General features: G+C 39.8%; 1 protein-coding gene across 2 annotated transcripts in view; it reads left to right on the top strand.

Moving 5' to 3' along the window:
• klf12b (Kruppel like factor 12b) overlaps nucleotides 1–21,182 on the top strand; it is a 283,688-nt gene that overhangs the window by 222,802 nt on the left and 39,704 nt on the right. The gene's annotated exons all lie outside the window — the stretch shown is intronic.

Raw genomic sequence — 21,182 nt, 5'->3', positions numbered from 1 at the left:
GAACCTTGAGACATTTTATGATGTTGTAGGCACTATATAAATTCAGTTACTTGATCATCTGTGGCAATAGCTTCACTCCCCAGTTATCTATGGCATTAACATCATTGCAGAGCTTCAACAAACTCTGAATCTTTTAAATACAGGTTGTGTGCATGCCAATGATTTGTCTAATTGTTATGATGCACAAGGAGTACAAAACTTTCTGCACATACTTGAAGCATTTGAGTTCTTCTCCTTCTCAGGAAGATACCGTTAAGATAAGGTGCTAAGGTTTTGTTTTGTGTATTTGACCTCAACCTGTCCCAAGCTTTCCCTGTTGTCCTCTCAAAAGTGCCATATGTGTTGTTCTAACTTATGCAGTTCAGACAGCATCTCTGGAGAAACTGAGTTAACTTTTCAAGCCTGTGTCCTTGCATCAGGACTGGGAAAAGTTAGAAATGTAGTAGATCCAGCAAGAGGAAGGGCTGTCCTTCCAAAAGAAAGGGCCTCCTGACAGTGTAAAAAGGTTTGGAGAGATTGAATAGCAAAACAATTAGCCTTCTGGGGCCAATTGGAATGGTAATGGGGCAAGAAGAAAAACAGAGGAATTAAAAAATGTGACTATAGTGGGTATGCTACCGATTTAAAGGTAAAAATATAAAAAAAGCAATGAATGCAAAGAAAATGAAGCAAACTGAGGATAGAGACTGTGGTCTGAAATTGTTGAACTCACCGTTGAGTCTGAAATGTTGTAAAGTTTCTAATTAAACAATAAGGTATCATTCCTCAAATTCATGTCACATTTCCCTGGAATAGTGCAGCAGGTCGAGGACAGAAATGCCAGAGTGAGGACAATGTGGAAAATTAAAATGACAAGCCACTGGATGCCTGGGGTTTAAATGGACATGCTCTGCAAAGTAGTTGATGTCAAAAGGATCAATGCTTTTCTCCCTGATATTACAAACTGGAATGAGAAGGGAACAAATACAATTGGAGCAAGATGTCTGCTGAAGGGCTTATGCCCCAAATGTCGATTCTCGTGCTCCTCGGATATTGCCTGACCTGCTGTGCTTTTCCAGCAGCACACTTTTTGACTTTGATCTCCAGCATCGGCGGTCCTCACTTTCTCCTTACAGATATACTTGAGAACTGCTACAGTGCCAGAGTTTTTAATGTGTGCGCTATTGGAAGAGCATTTAGTGTCGAGGATCTTTGTGGTAGGAGTATTGTGCAGTCATGATAGTCTATTGTAGGGTACTCCATGTACTTGCACTCTTGTGGACAGTATCTTGTCCCTGAAATCCTGAACAATCTAGTCTGTGCCAAATGGTTGATTAAGTACCCAATGTCTTATTATTAATGATAAAGTTTTTGTTTTATGTCTACAATTTAAGTGGTGCATCTAGTCACATGTAGTTTCATGGGAGGAAGTTTCCAATCAATATTATTCTTGTGCCTACTTTATTTATATGATATTTTCTGCTCCATTAGAACAGTGGAAACACTATATCCCTGTCACTATCTCTGTCAATCTTGAACAAATATTTATATAAAATATGTAATTGTTTTTTAAAAAGAGTCAGGGGAAAGACATTAACTGGATTGCTGTTTGAAAAAGCTGGGACAGACCTGAAGGCCTTTGCTGTATTGTTGTACAGTTCTATTCTAGTGTTATACCTATACCCTATCAGTGCAGAAAGAGCATGTTTTCGATATTTGAATATACATCCAGTTCATGCTAATATGTGCATGGTCCTTGAAGAGGATTAGGTTCTGAAATTTTGACTTTTTGATCACTTGAATGTCAGGACTTATAAGCCATAGTTCAGTGGGTAGGAATGCTCTTGGCTGAATGTTTGAGCAGGTCGAGAGTTCAAATCCTGCTGCAGGGAGTTGAGCACATGGTCAGTTTGGCAATCCTTGTGCCTGATTGATGGAGTGCTTCACTGTTGGAGGTGCATTTATTCAGGTGAGACATTAGGCCAAAGTCTCAGTTGCCCCCTCAAGTTGATGTCAATGATCCCAAGGCACTACTTTAAGGAAGGTTAGGGAAAGTTCTTCCTAGTGTTGTTAGCAATATTATTCCTCTGCTAACACCCCAAAACAGATTACCTAAAGAAAGCAAGGCTGACATTTAGATAGTGCTTTTCATAATCTCAGGATATCCAAATCACTTTATGGTGAATGAACTACTTTTGAAATGCAATTAATATTCTGTTTTTGTCATGTAGGAAACAACAGCCAATTTGTACACAGCAAGCTCCCATAAACAGTAATGTGGCTAAGGTCAGATTAATTTTTGACAGATTTTGAATGAGAAATCAATATTAGCTCAGACACAAGGGAGCAATCCATTGCTTTCCTTTGAAATACTGCCATTGAATCTTTTGCATCTGTCTGAGGGAAGTTGGAGACTTGGCTTTACATCTCACCTGAAGGTGTCACTTCCAATAGCTTAGTGTTGCCCTCGGTACTGCAAAGAAATGTCAGCCTTTATGCTCAAGTTTCTGAATTGAAACTTGAGCCCATAATTTGAATGGAAGTGTTGCTTATGGCTGGCATGTGAATTCATTACCACATGATGCTTGCAGGATCCTTGCTGTCCACAGACTAGGTTATATTTCCAAAATTACCACCATGAATACACTACAAAGAAGGTAATTATTCGGCTGTGAAGTACATGGAGATGTCCTGAGGTTATGCAAGGTGATATACAAATGCAAGTCTCTTCCTTTTCAAAACCAAAAAAAAAGAAAATTCCTGACCACTATCCCAATCTCTAATGCACAAAGAGAGAAACATTGAAGCTGGATTGGATTTTATTTTAATAACAAGCACATGTTGTTTTAAAAGTATAAGTATTTTTGGCATGCTTACCATCATTTCTTTGCATTCCCGCAAGGTCATACTGTCTTACAATTTGTTTACATAGGCCTTTATAGCTGTGAGGTTAAGTATTGCAAACTCAGCAGCATATATATATATATATCCGTGTCTATACTGAATGAGATACTTCAGTTACAAATTCAGAAGCAGAACAAAGACAAGTAATCTATAGTAGAGGAAATATTCCCATTCAAAGTGTCTTTATGGGAAAATGACTGTAAAGTATCTATCACATTTTAGTTGCCTATTGCAATTTTTTCTTAATATAATTGATAAGTACAACAGTGAGCGAAACGAGACTAGAGAATAAGTGCAGAGGTTACAAAAAATGTTAAAAGTAAACCTAATCAAATCATAAAGCATTTGTCCAATAGGCTTACCAGTCTATTAATAGTTATAACATATAGAATGCTTCACACATCACACCATTTTTAGGCATTCTGGTTTATATATAAAGGAACAAAAGTAAATAATTCTGACAATATTTATATCCATTTTTAGTTTGGTTTGCTTTTAAGAGACTGATTCTGTGATTGATGACCAAGTAAGTTAGAAAGAAATCGTATAACTCACCACAAAATTGCTGTTTTTGTTCAAAGTGCACTTGTTTGCTTTCATTTTGGCCATCATTTTTGATATTTGCAAGAACAGACCCACTGAATATCTAGCTAATTCTATAATGTTGGCAAAGCCACAGTCTGACATTAAGCCAAACGCAACAGGTGATCTTCCAAACTGCAAAGCAACAGGATGTGGGCTAAACGTGTTTATAAGGAAGTTCACTATCAGGTCTGGCTGGCTTTCCTCCAACTTTATAAATAAACCTACTTAAAGTGAGGTTTATTCACCTCAATGTCTTGTCACTACTTACAATAACGAAGTAGCTTTCAAACCAGTATTATAATGGCAAAAGCACCCTGTATTGTAAGTTGACACAGTGCAACAAAACATAGATAACGTGCCACCTGATGGGTTTTGAAAACGTCAGCTTTCAAACAGCCAGCTAACATCTTTGACCATCTGATTTTGTTGTTTTCTGTTTAGGCTTTTCATGAACCCTCTAGGATTGCCCTGGAGTCTTTATGACTAATCTCTGCAGCACTGTTGTGAGAGCCAATTCAGACAAAAATAACAGGGGCAATTTTAAAAATTATCTTTCATTGCTTTTGTTACCTCATTAAATTGGGAAAGGAGATATTTGATTGGCAGTCAAGAATTATCCAGCTGGTAATGATGAGCAAGGAAGGAGGTGTATGTCGTGATGATAGCAACCAATGGCAGAGCTGTGGAGGTGAGCAGTTGAAGACAGGAATTCATATGAGGATATCTCCAGGAGTTTCTCGCGAGGAGGTTGAACAATTCATCAACTTCACCAACACATTCCACCCTGACCTTAAATTTACCTGGACCATCTCTGACACCTCCGCACCTCCGCCCTCAGACCCCACTCCTCCAACCATAACAAGGACAGAACGCCCCTGGTGCTCACCTTCCACCCTACCAACCTTCGCATAAACCGAATCATCTGCTGACATTTCCGCCACCTCCAAACAGACCCCACCACCAGGAATATATTTCCCACCCCAACCCTTTCCACCTTCCGCAAAGACCGTTCCCTCCGTGACTACCTGGTCAGGTCCACGCCCCCCTACAACCCACCCTACCATCCTGGCACTTTCCCCTGCCACCGCAGGAACTGTAAAACCTGCGCCCACACCTCCTCCCTCACCTCTATCCAAGGCCCTAAAGGAGCCTTCCACATCCATCAATATCATTTCAGGAAATGATATTTTACCTGCACATCCACTAATATCATTTACTGTATCCATTGCTCCCGATGCGGTCTCCTCTACATTGGGGAGACTGGGCGCCTCCTAGCAGAGCGCTTTAGGGAACATCTCCAGGACACCCACACCAATCAACCACACCGCCCCATGGCCCAACATTTCAACTCCCCCTCCCACTCTGCCGAGGACATGGAGGTCCTGGGCCTCCTTCACCGCCGCTCCCTCACCACTAGACGCCTGGAGGAAGAACGTCTCATCTTCTGCCTCGGATCACTTCAACCCCAGGGCATCAATGTGGACTTCAACAGTTTCCTCATTTCCCCTTCCCCCACCTCACCCTAGTTCCAAGCTTCCAGCTCAGCACTGTCCCCATGACTTGTCCTACCTGCCTATCTCCTTTTCCACCTATCCACTCCACCCTCTCCTCCTGACCTATCACCTTCATCCCCTCCCCCACTCACCCATTGTACTCTATGCTACTTTCTCCCCACCCCCACCCTCCTCTAGCTTATCTCTCCACGCTTCAGGCTCACTGCCTTTATACCTGATGAAGGGCTTTTGCTCGAAACGTTGATTTCGCTGCTCCTTGAATGCTGCCTGAACTGCTGTGCTCTTCCAGCACCACTAATCTAGAATCTGGTTTCCAGCATCTGCAGTCATTGTTTTTACTTCTGTCCCAAAAGAGTTGGCAACCCTAGCTTTCAGCATGCAATTGGTCCCTGGAATGTGGATAAATAAAAGCTCCCAGCAAGTGAACATTAGTTCCAAAATGTGGCTGAATGATAGAAGAACATGCAAGTCACCATCCTAGATGGAAGGGCATAGATTTCATTACCATATTTCTACTTCACACCTTTGACTACCTAAGGTCACCTACATTGACTCGAAGAGTTATTAAAGAAAGCCAGGTAGCTTCTCAGTGAAGAGATGCAATATTATGTTGCACTTCCTACTGACAGTACAAAGAACTGCACAAGCAGAGGTAGAACAGCCTCCCTTGTATCCCGGTGATCACAAAAATACATATGGAATGGCACCGCCTTCTCAGTCAGTGAAAATGAGGAAATGTTGAGTACTTAGATACATTAAAAAGCTGACTAAGAAGGTATGTAAGATGCATTCATTTCATAGCTACCCCACAGAATGGAAGAGCTGGGGAGTTTAACCTATGACAACATAATGAAGCCACAGCTGGAACATATGTGCACAGTTTTGGTCAGTACATTACAATAAAGATGTGATCACACTGATACACTACTGAGGAGGTTTACAGGGATGTTATTGGGAATGGAACACTTGAAGGACAACAAAAAAAGGATAGGCTCAGGTTGTTTTCTTTGGAACAGCTGTAGTTAAGTGGAGATTTAATTCAGGTGCATAATATTATGAGAGGCCGATATGGAATAAATAGGAGGGACCTACTTCTACTAACAAATAAATCAATAACCAGGGGTATAGATTTAAATCAATGGGTAAAATTACCAGTAGAGAGTTGAGGAGAATGTTTTATACGCTCACTGTGATGAAGATGTTAGGAACTCATTTCCTGAAAGGATGGTAAAGATGCTCATGACATTGAGAACACATTTGGGAATGTGCTTGAAGAGCAATAACCTACATGGCCCTGTTCCAGGAGTTAGGAAAGTGGGATTGGCCTGGATGGCTTTCCTTCAACTGAATTGGACACACTGAGTTAAATGGCATCTATAATTTTGTAAATCTTCTGTGGCGTCCGTATATTCTCCTTTTCATGTATGTATTAAACTGAGACCTTGTCAGTCTGTTCAGCTAGATGTAAAAATAATTCCCATTATATCATTCAGATCAAAAATAATTCTGATGCCAGCTTCAATCAATGACAAAGACAGAAATAAAATAGGCAATGCATAAACGGACTGCAGATCAACTAGCTTTTAGTGAACGAGAGTGAAAGAAAAACATGATTAGTAGCATCAGTGGCTTTTTGGTTCTAGCTCTGATATTAGATACATAAATCAGAAACATGGGCAGAATTTTCTATGGGAAACATGGAGGTTGATGCCAGCTGAACAGCCAGCAAGAAGCTCTTCTAAGGAGTGCTCACTAAATCCTCTGCATCACGGTGGCTCAGTGATTAGCACACAGTGCTCCCAGTGCCAAGCTTCTGGGTTCGATTCCACCCTTGAGTGACTGTCTGAGTGGCATTTCCATGTTCTCCTTGTGTCTGCATGGGTTTCCTCTGGGTGCTCCAATTTCCTCCCACAGTCCAAAGGTGTGAAGGTTACGTGGATTGGCCATGGTAAGTGCAGGGTTATGGAGATAATATGGGGTATCCTAGTCAAGTTTGGGATCTCTTCAAAGAGTTTGTGCAGACTCAATGGGCTGCACTGTAGGTATTCCATGAACCTGGCAGGCTTCCTGTAGAGTTCGGCCCATAGGGCTGAAACCCTGCCTATCAGGATCTGCCATCAATCTGCCATCAATCAATCACACAGCCAGTAGTGCCACAGAGGAGGCCGTGACCACTGCTGGAAGAACAACCTCTGAGTTTTAGGACCTGGGAGCAAGAAACCTGTGTGTGACTTGTGGGGGTTGCACACTGAAGGGGTGGGTTCATTAGCTTGCTTAGCAGTTTGACCCACAGAGGCACCCCTTTGCCCAATGTCCATGCTCTCGATCAGGTATTGAGTTAATACCAGTAGCAGCAACAAACTGAGGTAAGTGTTCCTAAGTTAGCCACTAAGACCTTTAAGACCTATGACCTCAAGGACCTCTCCAGTCCTGGAAGCAAGAAGGGTGTCTAATTAAACTGGATTGTGACATACCTAGTCCCTAGCTCCCACCTTGCCACCTCCACAATCAAATAAACCATTAACTCTGTTTTACACACTCTGTCTGTGTTGATGCTACATGAACTAAACATCCCCAGCATTTCATGTTTCTATTCCAGCATTCACGGTAGATTTTTGTTTTACCAAAGACAAACTGTTTATCTGTTTACCCGTATGCTGTTTGTGATTCCTTGCTGTGAGCAAATTGCCTGTTGTGTTAGTCCTCACAGCAATAAACAGAGAAACTGCACTTCTTCAGATTCTCTTCTTTTAACAACTGTGCAGCGATTTACTAGGCTTCGGTTGAATTTCCACATGCATTATTAAATGCAACTTGGCTTTGATCATTAGCAGAATCAGCCATCACAATTTTTTGACAATAAAAGAACCAGTGCAAATAGATGCAGAAAACGCTGGACAAATTCAATGCCTCTGGCAGTATCTGTGGAGAGAGAAATAGAGTCAATGTTTCAAGTACAATATAACTCATTTTCAGGATTTGAAACTTGAGTTTAGTCCCAATATCCAGGTTCAAGTCCCACCTGCTCTATTGGTGTGTAATAACATCTTGATCAGACTGATTACACAAAAAAGTCCAGACCAAGACTTAACATTTCAACCAGCACCAAAAAAAAGATTATTATTTGCATATGGCTGTTTGTGGGAATTTGCTGTGATCATATTGGTTTCCATGTATCATACATCACAGTAGGGACTACATTTCAAATGCACTTTGACTAAATTGACAATAAAGTGCTTTGGGATTTACTGGGGTTGTGAAGGGAGGTATATAAGTACATTCTTTGTTTCACTCTGTCAAGGGGTTTAAAGCTACCAAGGCATGATTCAAACACCACTAAGAAACAAGTCAATTTGTTATTTACCATCATGCTATTAGTCGGACCTTGCTACATGTATATTGATTGCCACATTTCACTACATTGATACAGTAACGACACTTAAAAATAACTCACTTCATTGGTAATGAAAGAGTTTGGAACATCCTGGGGTAGTGAAAGGCTAGTTAGTGCAAGCTAGTTATTTCTTTCATTGCTCTTTTAAAAGTATTAGCTAAGGTGTTGTACCAGAACTTGGGAAACAGTATTTGCAAAATAATAAACTGACTGTAAAATCGACCAATGTTTGTATTTCCCCTGTGCCTGTTATATTTTACTACTGTTCATAGGGTTACAATTCTAAACTGGTTCGCTTCTGCATTTTAGCAGAGGGAATCAACCCCATCTCATCAACAATGTTATTTTACCCTTCACATATGGTCATTTTTTCTAAGCCATAGCAAATGAAAAACTGCAAGATAGGGTAGCTTCCATTGAGTGCTGGCCTACCTTCAGAAAAACGCAATGTACCAATTTGACAAAATTTCTGTTTTTCTGAAAAATTGAAACATTTTTGCTATTACTTGGATGTCATCAATCCCTGGGAAGGAATGGATACCATTAAATATTTAAATACATTTCACTGTAACCTGAGATATTCTCTCTTTGACAATAATGATTTCGAGTGTTTATCCAAATTTTGTTCTTTACATTAAATTCTTAACAAAAAACGCTTGCCCATAAAACACTGAACATTTACTTTGTTCATGTAAATGCATGGTGTCCTTTTTTTTGAAGGGAAGTTATAAGGCAGAGGTGCGAGCAATCTCAAATAAAGTAAACAATTTGTGAGGCTTTGGGTGTTTTTAAAGTTGGAACAATGGAAGCAGTCTGGGTGTGGCCGGCTCTCACTGACTAGGCTTTCTAGTTTTCTTTAGCGTTTTGGTTTGATTTTAAGCAGAAGCCTTTGGGGTCTCAACAGAGTTGGAAGCTTCAGTGAATGTCAGCTGCTACAGTCTCTGAATTTTCTTTTGATGTGTTTTCCTCTTGGATTGGAGAACTGCATGTGAGAATCTGTGTCTGAATTTGCCTCTTTGCCAAGGGTGTGTTTATGGCATATTACAAAATTGGAACAGTTAATTAGTATTAAGTACTGAATCTATTATTCAGTTAGGTATTTCAATAGTTAAGTTATTCTAAATTCCTTTTTCTTTTGTTAGTATTTTAAATGTAGTGTATAAATTAATTGTGTTTTGCTTAATGTTGAGTAGTTTGACTAGTCACATTGTATCTGGAACACAGCACTTCTCATCTAGCTTTAAAGTAAGAAAACATTAGGGTCTAGGTTCCTTTCTTAAAATATAGGGGATCTGGTTTGTTCCATAACACATTGCAGGTTGTTGTCAGGATCAAAATCTATAATTCCAAGTTGGGTTGAGGATTGTTGGACTCAAAAGACATAGAGTGATAGATATTAATGTCTTTGCTTTCAGGTATTAAATTTGGTTAGTTAAAACAGGGTGTGCTTTGTGTAGTAATGCCTAATTAGATCACAGAGTTTTCTGGGGGTTGAAGAAGTCACTTGGGGAGTTTTGCAAAAAAATGAGTAAGGCAAAGCTTTGGAATTGGCAAACAACCAGAGGTGGGGTTGATTGTGTCTATCAGGAAAGGGGAGGTAATTGCAGCAATAACTCGATGTTTAAAATTGCCATAATGCCATCAGAATTTTTGGAAATAACTAAAATTCAATTGCAAATGAAGCAGAAAACATGAAAAGGAAATGAAACTGTTTGAATTACAGTTAAAAGCAGAGGAAAACAAGAAAGGAAGAGAGAAGAAAGAGAATTTTAACTTCAGAACTTAGCAATTGGAAAGGAGAGTCGACTTAAAGGGCAAAGGTTCAGGTAGAAGGTAGGCTTAGTGAGGAGGTACGTTTGATGAGCAAACCCATTGTCCAGACTTGTCCTTTTCCACCTATCCACTCCACCCTCTCCTCCCTGACCTATCACCGTCATCCCCTCTCCCACTCACCTATTGTACTCTATGCTACTTTCTCCCCACCCCCACCCTCCTCTAGCTTATCTCTCCACGCTTCAGGCTCTCTGCCTTTATTCCTGATGAAGGGCTTTTGTCTGAAACGTCGATTTCGCTGCTCTTTGGATGCTGCCTGAACTGCTGTGCTCTTCCAGCACCACTGATCCAGAATCTGGTTTCCAGCATCTGCAGTCATTGTTTTTACCATTGTAGCTAAAGGCTTGCTGGGGATCTGTTTAATTAGGTCCAAATATTGCCTAAATTCAACAAAAAGGATGTAGAAGCTTTTTTTCATTTGTGGCCAAACATATGAAATTTGAAGTCCTGAAGAAAGGTTACACCTGAAACACTGACTTCTCCACCTCCTGATGCTGCTTGGCTTGCTGTGTTCTTCCAGCTTCCTGAAACAAATGAAATGGCCAGTGATTGGGTATTGTTGGATATTACCAATTGATATTGTTGTTCCAGGGTGATTCAGGTAGAGCTAGTGAGGTACTTACATCACTATCAGAGGAAGCATCTGGGGGTATGAGGAGGTGAAGAAAGCCATCTTAAGTGCATATGACCTAGTGGCAGAAGCTGACAGACAACATTTTAGGAATCTAATGCGGGGCCCTGGTCAAAAGTATCAAACAAAGTAATTTCGATAGGTGGATAAGGGTAATGAAAATAGATCAAACATAAGATGCTCTTAGAAGATTATTTTGGAGGTTGAGTTCCAAAATTCACTTCCTGAAGTAGTGAGAACTCATGTGGAAGAGCAGAGAGTTAAAATGGCAAGATTAGCAGCTGAAATGGCCGATGGTTATGAGTTGGTTCATAAATCGATGTTTGGCTTCTGACATCAATTTCGATGTATGAGGGATAGAAATTGAGGATAACAGAAATCCTCAGGTGGTAAGGGAAAAGGCGATCTGGTTGAAGATAATAAAGATAGTTTACCACTGGAAAAAAAGGAAACCCATAACGGGGAAAGAGAAGTAAAAAAGCTCAGGAGTTTTCACTGTAATAAAGTAGACCACATGAAGTAGCAATGTTGGTGGTTTAGAAAACGTACAGGGAAGACGGATGTGGGAAAACAGGATACGCCAGTAAATTTTGTTGAAATGGTTAAGGAAAGCACAGCGGAAGCTAACAATCTGAGCCAGAATGTACAACCTGATCAGAGGTTGGTTGAGAAGGAAGTGCCAGATCTTTTTAAACTATTTACTTGCAAAGATAAGGTTTACGAGCATATGTTAGGAGGAGCAGGTAAAGGAATTACAGTTTTAAAAATATGGGAGCATGTCAATTTTTGATATTGAGAGATGAGATATGTAATTCAGAAGGACTATTGCCAGAAAAAGAGGTAATATGTGGAATTCATGGTAAGACGGGAAGTGCTCTATTCTATACAGTGAGGCTGGTGTGTCCGATGAAAAGTGGAGAAGTCATGGTCAGAGTACTGGAAGAACTCTCAGCTCCAGGAATACAATTTGCCTTGGTAATATAGCTGGATCACAGGTAGGAGTGCTGCCTACTGTGATTGAAAAGCCAGTGGAAAATTAGGCAACTGAGATATTACAGGACTTATATTCTGAAACTTTTCCTAACTGTGTGATACTGTGGTGACAAGGTCACAAAGCCACCAGCTGAAGAAGGATAGGAAATCAAAGAATTAAGATAAGGAAGTTGAAGTATAATTATCAGATATCATGTTTGATCAAAACGGTTGAGAAAAAACAAGAACAGGTGGAGGACAAAGTGATTATTTTTAGTTCAGAGATATTAACTGAACAGAATCTGAGTGTTTTCCCAAATGTTGCTATCTTAGAGTCATAGAGATGTACAGTACAGAAACAGACCCTTCGGTCCAACTTGTCCATGCCGACCAGATATCCAAATCTAATCTCGTTCTATTTGCCAGCACTTAGCCCATATCCCTCCAAGCCCTTCCTATTCATATACCCATCCAGATGCCTTTTAAATGTTCCAATTGTACCAGTCTCTATCACTTCCTATGACAGCTCATTCCATACATGTACCACCCTCTGTGTGAAGAAGTTGCCCCTTATGTCCCTTTTAAATTTCTCCCCTCTCACCCTAAACCCATGTCCTCTAGTGCTGGACTCCCCCATGCTTAGGAAAAGACTTTGTCTGTTTATCCTATCCACGCCCCTCATGATCTTATAGACTTCTATACGGTCATCCTTTAGCCTTTTGACACTCCATCTTAAAAATGACAAAGAGAAAATGGAGACCATCAAATATTCAGGTGGATGAGAGATGGGCAGAAGTTTATCAAGTTGTATTACTAGTGGGTTATAGAAAAGAGGTGTTCTGGGTAGCACATGAATTATCAGAAAGATGTCACTTGGGAGTAACAAAAACTCAGCCAAAATACAGAAACATTTTTACTGGCCTGCATAAGGATATAGTTGAATTTTGCCAGGCATGTCATATGTGTCAGGCAATGATAAAACTTGCATTGTTAGTACCCATTCCTGCATTTGAGGAATCTTTTGCAAGAGTCTTTATTGATTCTGTAGGACCACTATCTGAAACAAAAAGTGGGAATCCGTATTTGTTGACAATAAAAAATGTGTCCACTAGATTTCCAGAGGCCATTTTTTTACGCAATATCACAGCTAAAAGTATTGTAGAAAAGTTAGTCAAAATTTTTCACAAGATATGGACTACACACAGAGATACAATCAGATCAAGGGTCAAATTTTACATCAAAATTATTCAGGGAAGTTCTGGATAGCTTAGGAATTAAACAATTCAAATCCACTGCATACCATCCAGAATCGTAATGAGCATTAGAACAGTGGCATCAAACTTTAAAGACCACGTTGAGGACTCATAGTCAAGACTATCCAGAGGATTGGAATAAAGAAATTCCATTTGTACTTTTTGCAATCAGGGGTGCACCAAATGAGTCTACCAGATTCAATCTATTTGAATCGGTTTTTGGACATGAAGTGACAGGACCACTGAAATGAATTAAGGAGAAATTAATGAGTTGGAGTTCAGTGACCACATACTTGGACTATGTGTCAGATTTTAGGAAAAGATTTAATTGAGCAGGTAAGTTGGCTAGATGGCATTTAAAATTAGCATGTGATGAAACAGAAAGCAGACAAGTAATCAAAAGTTTGCAATATTGCTAGTGGTGATAAAGTGTTGGTCTTACTTCTAGTGATAGGTGAACCTTTAAAAGCAAGGTTTCGTGGACCTTATCAACTCAAAAGGAGATTGACTGAGGTGAATTATTTATTAAGAACACCAGATAGAAAGAAATCTCAGAGTGTGTCATGTGAATATGCTCAAAAGGTATTTTGTTAGGGAAGGAAAGCAAAAGGAGAGTTTGTTATTGGTTACAACACAGACTGAACAATCAAGTTCTGAATTGGACATTCCTAAAATTAAATTGGACAGTGAGGAAATTCTCTACAATTGGGATAAATTGAGTTACCTTCCAGAGGAAAATTGAAATGACTTGAAAGAGTTATTACTATCGCATGGGGAGGTATGTAGGAATAAGCTGGGAAGTACTAATCTGATTACACGTGATGTGATGAGAAAATGGTATTCCAATTAAGCAACATCATTATCAACTTAACCCTCTAAAGTTGGCACAGGTTCAAAAAGAGATTGAGCACATGCTCCAAGACTACATAATCAAAGTGAGTCGTAGTGACTGAAGTTCCCCATAGTAATGGTACCAAAACCAGATGGTACCCAATGATTACGTGTGGACTATCGCAAAGTCAATGCAGTTACAAAGTCTGAATCATATCCTATTCCACATTTGGAAGACTGTATTGAGAAAGAGTGACAAACAACTTATATTTCTAAGTTGGATTTAAAGGATACTGGCAGGTACCCTTATCTGAAAGAGTGTAGATAATTTCGGCTTTTGTGATACTGAATGGATTATATCAATTTGAAGTCATGCCTTTGGTGTGAAAATTCATCAGCCACATTCCAAAGACTAACCAGTAAAGTCATTTCTGGATTACCCAATTGTGTGGTGTACATGGACGACCTGGTGATTTTCGTCTCACCTGGAAGGAATATTTGTAGCACAAATCGGAAGTATACAGTCGACTTCAGGAGGTAGGCTTGGTGATAAACCTGACTAAGAGTGAGTTTGCAAAAGCCTAAGGCCATGTTATTGAATATAGACAGAAGGCCCCATGGAAGGTGAAAACAAAGGTTATTGGAGAGTTTCCCATACCGTCGATGAAGAGGGCAGTACTATGATTCCTGAGATTGAGTGGGTTTTATCCAAAGTCCGCACTGAACTTTAGCAGTGTGGTTGCTCCACTGACTGACTTGTTGAAGATGTGGAGAAAATTTCAGTGGAGGAATGTCAGAAGCATGTAACAGCCTGAATGTTGTGTTAAACACTGCCCCAGTGTTAGCCGACATCTAATTATGCATAGCCATTCATAGTGGCTATCGATGTGAGTGATGTAGGTGTCGGTGCTGTACTCTTACAAGAATATGATGAGAAGGTAGAAAGACCTGTTGGGTATCTTTCCAGAAAATTGGATACTCATCAACAGAAATATTCCACGTTTGAGAGGAAAGCCTTGAGCTTGGTGTTGGCGTTACAACATTTCCACATTTATATTGGCAGTAATGTGTCTGAGACAATTGTATATACTGATCATAACTCATCATACTTTTTGTCATTTACGTAAATGATTTGGATGTGAACATAAGAGGTACAGTTAGTAAGTTTGCAGATGACACCAAAATTGGAGGTGTAGTGGACAGCGAAGAGGGGTACCTCAGATTACAATAGGATCTGGACCAGATGGGCCAATGGGCTGAGAAGTGGCAGATGGAGTTTAATTCAGATAAATGTGAGGTGCTGCATTTTGGGAAAGCAAATCTTAGCAGGATTTATACACTTAATGGTAAGGTCCTAGGGAGTGTTGCTGAACAAAGAGATCTTGGAGTGCAGGTTCATATGACTCTATATATCATATATCTCTATGACTCTATACTTTTTGGAGATATTTAAGGACAAGAATTCCAGACTGTTTAGATGGAGTTTAAGATTGTAGCCGTTCAATTTGAAAATTATAAATGTGGCAGGACAAGAAAGCATAATTGCTGATGCGTTGTCATGACTTTGATGAAGAAAGACGGAGGCTCTCAGCGGCAGGAGTACACTGACTGGAATAAATTGTAGCATTGAATGTTTGCGTACTTAGAGCCAATGCAGTGTATATATATTGTAGTGCACTAGTAGATTAAATGTAAAGGTTTTCAGATGAAGCCATTTTTGTATATTGATAGTTCATTTCTTTTAAGGGGGGAGGTATGAAGATGCTGTCACTTTACGAGGTTATTTTGTGCTGGTTTTATTTTGAAGAGAGGTTGTAAGGCAGAGGTGCCAGCTGCCTGTAACAACGTAAATAGTGGAAGCACTCTGGGTGTGGCCAGCTCCCACAAGGCAGGCTTTCTAGTTTATTTTAGTTTTTAGGTTTGGTTTTAAGGAGAAGCCTTTGGCGTCTGAAGAGTTAGAAGCTTCAGTGAGTGTCTCCTGGATGTAGGAATCTGTGTCCGAATTTGCCTTTTTTGCCAAGAAATACATTGGAACAGTTAATTAGTAATAGTTACTGAATCAATTATTTGGTTAAGTTTTCCAATAGTTAAGTTATTCTAAATTCTTCTTTCTTTTATTTGTACCTTAATTGTAGTGTTTAAATAAATTGTGTTTTGCTGAATGTGGAATAGTTTGGCCAGTCACATTGTATCTGGAACACAGCACTTCACACCTAGCTTTAAAATAAGAAAAAGTTAGCATCTAGGCTACCTTCTTAAAATATATTGAGGAAGTCTGGTCTGGTCCTTAAAAATTGCTGCTTGATGCATTCCTTCAAGTCCAATAGGAAGGATTGATCTTTCTCTTTTATATAGAGGTGTCTAAAGTGAACAAGTGTTTGTGTTGAAGGTTAGCATAACCCAGTAACATTAATTAACTCTACTTCTGGAAAAAGAATGACTGCAATTCTTTTCCCCCACTCCCCATTTCCTAAGCCAACCTTCATGCCATGCACCATTCTCCAGTCCAAAGGTAGACAATAGCATCTTTAAAAGACAATGTTTTGTAAATAGAGGCATTGAATAAAAAATCTAAGAAGTCACAGCAATCTTTGACCAGGCTCTGATTAGGTTTCAGCTGGAGGTGTGGGCATTGCACTTTAGAGAGGATGCAGGAGAGGTTTACCTGAATAATAATAGAGTCAGGGACTTCAGTTACATGGAGAGATTAGAAATGCTGGAATTCCTCTCCTGAGAATAGGGAGATAATCAAGAAGGGATCTCAGTGAGAAATTCAAAATTATTGAGGGATTTTGATCGTGTAAGTCAGGAAATAAACAATTTCCAAGAATAAGTCAGCTAATACCAGAGATCATATATTTTAAAATAAAGAATTAGGGAAAACGAGAGAATTATTTCATTGGGAGGTTTGCGATGTTCTAAGACAGTGATTCTCAACCATTTCTTTTGGCCACAGCCTCCCTAAAAGCTCTTCTCAGGTTCCTGGGCCCCCCCTTTTAAACAGGGAGACAGCACAAGCAGATAGACACACTGATCTTCAAATAATGAAGTATGGCGATAATGGATGCGAGAAACCTAGATTGAGTAGGTTGACTCGGTGCACTCTGATTTATGACTGACTCTGACTCTGACTCTGAAGTGAGGCTGTGTGGAGGAGCTTAAGCAATTAATTTACCAGGTGTGCCAAATTCAAATGGTGTGTGGAAAGATATTATAAATAGGAGGGAAACTGTTGACTCCAGTGAAGGTTGTTGCTTGGGTATTTCATTGGTTCAGTTTCCAGGCCCCCATAAACCCTTGGGGCTCCCTTTCTCACAGTTTTCGATCTTTAAATGTGCCGGGGCCCGTAAGGGGGCCACATGGCCCCCGTTGAGAATGGCTGGTTCAAGATACATTTCTAAAGGAATTTTGAGACCAGATTCTGTAGAAACTTCCAAAGGGAAGTGAGTTTTCAAAGAGAACTCATTTTCAGTGTAATTGAGAGAAAGCTGGTCACCAGGATTGAATCAGGGCAAGTCTTACAACGAGGCACAGGCTAGTTAGGCCGAATTTTTCCTCTTACGCTGTGTGACTCTGAAATCGTCTTAATAGTTGGTCACTACAGTGTGCACAAAACCATGGTTTGGAATTGCTCTTGGATTTAATCTTTCCTACCAGGGCAGTGCCACACCACAAGTTTAATCATTGTCACAGTGAAAATGACTACCTCCTCCCAGATATTGTAGTTAGAGACTGGGGAACAAAGGGGACTGTGGAGGAGTGGCTACCTCACATTTTACAGTGTAGTTTAGACTAATTGTTATATTATATGATCTGCTTTTAAAAATTACTTTATGGTACTATGCCAGTAATGAAACAATGTAAGATATTCATTCTGAGTGCAGGTGTTCCCAGCTTAAATCCTTCTCAAAGTTTGATACAGGTAATACCTTAAGGAGGTGACTCAGTTGAAGTAGAAATGTCTTCTCTAAAGGCAGTGATGGAGGAGGGAATGTAAGCAAGAAACATGTCCTCCTTGACTGCTCTTGCACATCTCCCGTGACATAATAAAATAGACAGATGTTCTGCAAGTTGATTCCCTCTTCACCCTCACATTTATATGTGTGGAATGAAATTGTGAGCTGTACATTTGATTTTGGTAACACTAGCATTTCCCAATGCTGTAATGAACCTGTATCTAGGGAGGAACAGGGACTGTTGCATGATGAGGACAATGAGCTGAAAAGTAAATGACAAATGGAATGTTGCAAACAGGGTTATTATGTTTGAAGGAAAGAGGTCTCCCAGATATACTGATAGACAGGGCATGTCTAAATCCATGAAAACTGATTTTTTTTTTAAGGCTATGACTGTCAACTTTCTGTTCAACCTATGTTTTTACAAGCGTAGCTTGTTCATATTTCTTAGTCCCACCATTGGACTTTTCTGTATTATTTTTATTGTTCTTTACAGTCCATCTGTAAATTGCATTCTGTGTATGGTTCAAAGTGTGTGACACAGAGATATAATGTGACAGAGGAGGGAGAGAGAGGTGATGTGGCAAGAGGGAGCTATGGCACATCGTGCTTTCACATAATAAGTAGAATATGGCACTGCTCAATAACCAATGTAAAAGTCGCCATCTTCAGGTAGCACACTGTACAAGCAGGTCACCTAACTGGTGCAAATGTCTGCAAATTGCTTCAAAAAGATCCAGGTTGGATATTGATCTTGATTTATTTACTTAAGTATTTCTCTAGTTCTATCAGAAATTGTGCTGTTTTTGTTTATTGCGCAACAAATATTTTATTAGAACACTGGTAATGATTTGTTGCAGTAAAGACTTTAGGAGGTTTGGTATTTGTATGTAGTTTTGTATGAAGTTGACATTTTCAGAAAACCAATTGTAAACCTTATTGTAAGTGTACTCTAGTTAATGACCTTGTTGATGGCTGAATTAAATTATGTAAGTCAAACTGCAGAGACTTGATAACAGAAATGAAAACCAATAGTGACAAAGTGGATGAATTCACAAAAATGCCTCTTGTTTGGATCATATTTTGTGGCTACTCATTTAAATACCTTATTAAAATTGTTATGCTCCTCACATGAAGATAGTTGTCCCCCCAAAATAATAATTTGCATAATGAATATCACATAACATTATGTGAAAGACACATCATGTGCCAACTGCGCAAGACAATCTCAATTATGGTTGATCATGGGGAGCACACAATCAATACGGCCAAGCAGATGTCAGTGATGCCCATTGTTGTGGATTTGTACTTCTACATCAGACCAAGTGAATTAGCACACAAATAGATTGTGAAAATAGTTCTCCAAACCAGAATAGGCAGAAACAACTCTATAGCTTTTCTAACAATGTGGTCAACACCGACAACAGGTATATTCTGCAAGGAAGTGAGCCCTAACATATATTTAGATTAGATTAGATTACACTAGATTAGATTACATTACAGTGTGGAAACAGGCCCTTCGGCCCAACAAGTCCACACTGACCCGCCGAAGCGAACCCACCCATACCCCTACATTTACCCCTTACCTAACACTAAGGGCAATTTAGCATGGCCAATTCACCTGACCCTGCACATCTTTGGACTGTGGGAGGAAACCGGAGCACCCGGAGGAAACCCACGCCGACACGGGGAGAACCTGCAAACTCCACACAGTCAGTCGCCTGAGGCGGGAATTGAACCCGGGTCTCAGGCGCTGTGAGGCAGCAGTGCTAACCACTGTGCCACCGTGCCGCCCACAAGCACAACACTGCGATGGCCGGGAATGTTGTGCTTATGGGCGGCACGGTGGCACAGTGGTTAGCACTGCTAATTTACATTCAGTACTATCTTTAGTACTAGCAGCAACACTGAAATAAGTGGAATAGAGATCTGCTGCCTCTCCAGAAGGACCTGGCAGAACTGTCACAGCCATCTCTTTGTGAGCCCACAACTGCTCATATAATGCAGAAAGGTGTTTGGCATCTGGTCGGTAGACAATTCCCCAGACATTGGTTATCTGAAATGAATGTCCTGGTTCGTTCACTTGTGACTGGAATTTTCCAGATAACAAAAAACAGAATGGGTGCTGCAGAATAAGCCATTTAGAGTAGAAGCTTTTCTGATATATAATTGTGCCATAATAACATGGGTTGCCAAAATCAAATCTTCTGTTGTATTATTACACAGATCCGAGAAAGATGCTTTACTTTTAAGGCAGCTAGATGGCATTATAACATATGATGCTTTAGTATAAAAGGTCTCCATCTTTCTCCCTATTAATTCAGTCAGTAACCCAGTCTGCCAGCCAGTAAACTAAATAAACATGACACCTAGACTGCATATTTAAGTCCAAGATGTATTAGTGCACATATTTTGTTGTTAATAAACAATCATATATCCAACTCAATATGAACCAGACTGTCTGTGGTATCTTTTACTATGTACTGACATATTGGAAATGATGTCATATCATGGTGGCAACAAGCCAATACTAGACACTGATGATAGCAAGTTGGTACCAATATGGCATCGTACTGTACTGATAAAAATCCTAATTTAGGATTCAGAAGTACCTCCATTAGTACCTTCTTCAGCAGAAAAAGATACATTCATATTGTAAAATTGAGAAAATGGTAACTAACTGGGAATGTGACTGGATTAGTAATCTAGGCTAATGCTGTGGGAACACCATGCAATTGGTGGAATTTAAGTTCAATTTTTCAATCTAGGATAGAAAGCTTGTCTTGGTGACTATGAAACTATCCTGGATTGTTGTTGTAACCCACCTGCTTCATTAATGTCCTTTAGGGAAGGAAATATGACTGATCTGGCCAACATGTGACTCCATTTTAACTGCTCTTGAAATGGGCTAATAGGCCATTCAATTCAAGGGTAAATAGGGATGGGCATCAACTGGTGGCCTACGTGTCATGAATGAATGAGAAGGAATATGCTGAACAGCTACTCATCAATAACTTATGAGTCATAAATGTTTTTGTGGTATTGATAGCTTTAAATTTAGGATTTTCTGTTACTTCTGACATGAGTTTGTTTGATGAACTAACCCTTCTTGGTTGGCCCATTTCTATAGCCTATGCCTCAAGCACACCATCCAAAAGTGAAGTGTTAGCTTTCATACATATGCCGATGATATTTAGTTCGATCTGACCACCTTTCCTCTATGTTAATGTTATCAGATTATTTATCCGATTACCTAGAGCTGCATAAGCCAGAGATTTCCTCCAATAAAATATTCAGAAGACTAAAGTCATTGTTTTCAATCCTCACCTC

The sequence above is a fragment of the Chiloscyllium plagiosum genome, unplaced genomic scaffold, assembly GCF_037043375.1.
Source record: "Chiloscyllium plagiosum isolate Xiang-an unplaced genomic scaffold, Cpla_swu_hap1 HiC_scaffold_6, whole genome shotgun sequence".
NCBI classification, from domain to species: Eukaryota; Metazoa; Chordata; class Chondrichthyes; order Orectolobiformes; family Hemiscylliidae; genus Chiloscyllium; species Chiloscyllium plagiosum.
The sequence above is the reverse complement of the archived record's forward strand: the minus strand, read 5'-3'. Positions and strand labels throughout refer to the sequence as shown.